At 39.8% G+C, this 4,015-nt stretch overlaps 1 pseudogene; it reads left to right on the forward strand.

Annotated features, from left to right (window-relative positions):
* The first annotated feature begins 717 nt into the window (after positions 1-717).
* LOC142424061 (protein FAM136A pseudogene) lies at positions 718-1,042 on the forward strand (annotated as a pseudogene).
* Positions 1,043-4,015: the final 2,973 nt, after the last annotated feature.

A 4,015-nucleotide genomic window follows, 5' to 3' on the forward strand; every position in this document is an offset into this window, starting at 1 on the left:
TATTTTGACAAAAATAATTAACTCTGGCTGAAATGTGGAGTCTTCATGGCTGATGTGTTAGGCTAGGTTGACTAGAGGAACAGAGTCAGTGACATTCATATATGTGTAAGAAAGAGTTTTCTTACAAGAAGTAATTGTATATCAAGAAATTATCCCACCCAGTCCAACTCAGATCCATAAGTCCAATCCTTGTCCATAAGTCCCTCTTCAGACTCACACAGGCACATACAGTGATGCAGAATGCAGGAGGATCACTGGCCAGTGGGTGAAAAGTTCTGTGGATCCAATGATGGTGGCTATGGCAGGTCTCCGAATGGCTTGCCAGCAGGAGGGCGACGGCAGAGAGAGTAGGGGAGGCTCCCAGGGCTCTTCCTTATGAGAAGGCCATGGCCACAAGGAGGCATCATCAGGGTGTAACTTGATTGACAGATTGATTAAAACACCTACACTTTAAAACAAAATCTTTTAATTATTTTATCGGGGGCTCATACAGCTCTTATCACAATAAATACACACATACATTGTGTCAAGCACATTTGTACATTTTTTGCCATCATCATTTTCAAAACATTTTCTTACATTTTTACATATCTTCGAGTTGATATGTAATTATGTAAAGACAACAGCTGGGCCGCAGCTACTTCTCATGCTGAATGCAGTCAACACCACGATGAAGTCGGGAGAGAGAGGGAGAACATTTGGAAGATACAGGGTGTCATGTTCCAACACAGCACCAGCTGTTGTGAGGACATGCTAACATCCATGCAGTAGGTGCACCAGTGCATTGAGCATGGTCATGTGCAAGCCTAAGACCTGGTGACCAGCACACCAGAGAGAGAGAATCTAGGAAGCACAGCATAGGTGCACCAGGCACAGCAAAGGGAAATCCAAAGATTCAGTGAAGTCAGGGAGTAAGGAGCTGCAAATAATGCAGCAGTTGAAACTGGTCACACATGTGACCAAATGTGTGGTTGACCACATGCACCTTATCTTGTCTGTCATCAAGGAGATGAAGGAGACTTTCTCATCAATTTCAAAATGAAGGTATTTGCCTATGGCCATTGGGGATAATGATGTTAATGAATGGGCTGAAATAGACAGTTTTAGACTGTTTTGAATAAATAATCATAAAGTTTACTATGCTGGGAATAACACAATTAAGAGCAATTGTGTCACATTAATCACCAAAAAGACATTTCAGGTTTTATCTTGAAGTACAATGCTGTCCATGATAGGATTATATCTCCATAATCAGGAAGATCCAATCAATACAACTATTACTCAAATTTATGCACCAACCACAATAGTGAGTGATGAAGAAATTGGAGAATTCTACCAAGAACTTCTGTCTGAAATTAATCAAACATGTAACTAAGGTGCATTGATGATTACTGGTGATTAGAATGAAAAACTGAATACAAAAAAGAAGGGACCGTAGTTGGAAAACACAATCTGCGTGATAGAAGCAAAGCTGGGAAGGACATGATGGAATTCTGAAAAAACAATGACTTGTTCAGAGAAAATACTTTTTTGCAGCAACACAAAAATTGACTATACACATGGACTTCCCCACATGGAATACACAGAAATCAAATTGACTACATTTATGGGAAGACACGATGGAAAGCTCAATATCAACAACTAAAACCAGGCAGGTGGCTGACCGTGGCACACACCATCAATTGCTCCTATGTAAATTCAGGTTAAAGCTGAAGAAAATGCAGATAAGTGCAGAAGAGCCAAAATACAACCTTGAGTATATGCCACCTGAAATCTGGGCACATCTCAAGAACAGATTTGACACATTGAGCACTACTGAGAGAAGACCTGATGAGCTGTGGAAGGTCATCAAAGAGAAAGAACATTCATGAAGAAAGCAAAAGGTCATTAAAAAGGCAAGCTAGAAAGAGAAGATAAAAGTTGGTGTCAGAAGAGATTCTGAAAATTGCTCTTAATCTTAGAATAGCAGCTAAGGGAAATGGAAGAAATGATGAAGTCAAAGAGCTGAACTGAACTGAACAGAACATTTCATAGAGCAACTCAAGAAGAAAAAGTAAAATATTTTAATGAAACATGCAAGGACCTAGAGTTAGAGGGGAAAAAAACCCAAACACTCAGCATACCTTAAACTGAAAGAATGCAAGAAAAAAAGGCCAAGCCTTGAGTTGCAATATTGGAAGATTTTATGGGTATAATATTGAATGATTCAGGAAGATCAAGAAAAGATGGAAAGAATACACAAGGTTACAATACCGAAAAGAACTAATCAATATCCCACAATTTAGGAGGTATAATGTAGGCAAGAACCAACAGTACTTAAGGAAGAAATTCAAGCTGCAATAAAAGCATTAGCCTAAAACAAGGCTGAAGGAATGGATGGGATACTAATTGAAATGTATTAACAAGTTCATGAAGAACTGGAAACACTCATTCATCTAGGCCGGAGAATCTGGAAGACAGCTACTTGGGAAACTAACTGGAAGAGATCCATATTTGTACTCATCCCAAAGAAAGGTGACCCAATCGAATATTCAAACTATAGAACAATGTTATTAATATCACATGCAAATACAATTTTGCTAAAGATCATCTAGCAATGTTTGCAAGAGTGCATTGACAGGGAGCTTCCAGGAATGTGGGCCAGGTTTAGAAGAGGACATGGAACAAGGGGTATCATTGTTGATGTCTCATGAATCTTCTGAAAATAAAGAATACCTGAAAGATGTTTACTTGTGTGACGTTGACTATATTTGACCACATGGACCATAAGAAACTATGGGTAGTCTTGAGAATAAAGGAAATGCCAGGGAACTTCATTGTGCCCAGTGGAACCTGTACACGGATCCAGTGGCAGTCATTAGAACAGAATAAGGAAACACTGCATGATTTAAAGTCAGGAACAGTGCGTCAGAGTGTCTCTTAACATATTTATTTAAACTGTAATTTGGTCATTTAACCAGAGAAGCTAGACTGTCTGAGGAAGAACATGGCATCAGGCTTGGAAGAATGTTTACTAACCACCTGAGACATTCAGATGACACTGCTTGCTCGCTGAAAGGGAGGAGGACTTGAAGCACTTGATAAAGATCCAGGGTTGCGTGCGGATGACAACTCAATGTAAAGAAGCTCAAAATTCTGACATGTGGACCAATAGGTAACATCATAATGAACAGAGAAAAGACTGGAGTTTTCACGAGTTTCATCCTGCTGGCATCCACAATGAAGTGTTCATGGAAGCAGCAGTCTAGGACTCAAAGGACACATGCCAGTGGGTGAATTTGCTGCACATGACTCTCTAGAGTGTTGAAAAGAAAGGAGATTACTTAAGAGCGAAAGTATGCCTAACCCAAGTCATGGCAGTTTCCATTGCCTTGTACACATGCCTTGGACATCAAGGAAGGGACACCAAAGGAGGAGCAAAGCATTAGACTTCAGTGTTGGCAAGGAATACTGAAAGTGCCAATGGACTGCCAACAAGACAAATACATTTGTCTTGGAAGAAGTACAGCCAGAATGCTCCTTAAATGGAAGGACGGCAAGACTTCATCTTACATACTTTGGACAAGCTTTCCAGAGAGATCAGTCCTTATAAAAGGACATCATGCGTGGAAAAGTAGAGGAGGGGCAGCGTCAAAGATCTTCAATAAGACGCATTGACACAGTGGCACCAGCAATGAGCTCAAACACAACTCTTGTTTCAATCTGTTGCATATGGGATTACTATGAGTCAAAACTAACTCGATTCTTACAATAACAACCTTGGGTATAGAGATATGAATAAAATAAGAAAGGGAATTTGAGTCTTTAAAGTGAGGTCTATGAAAGGGAAGAAGAAGGATGGAAGTATGTTTAAGGAATAATGTCACCTGGCTTTGGACACTGGTTCTTGCTATATACACTTTAAATCACAGGAAGTAAATTGGCGGAAAGTGGTGCTAAAATTTGTATTGGAAGTAGCACAAGAGAGTTATGAGGAGCCTAAATTGTACGTGGAATGTGTTCATCCTAGCAGTAG

The sequence above is a fragment of the Tenrec ecaudatus genome, chromosome 13, assembly GCF_050624435.1.
Source record: "Tenrec ecaudatus isolate mTenEca1 chromosome 13, mTenEca1.hap1, whole genome shotgun sequence".
NCBI classification, from domain to species: Eukaryota; Metazoa; Chordata; class Mammalia; order Afrosoricida; family Tenrecidae; genus Tenrec; species Tenrec ecaudatus.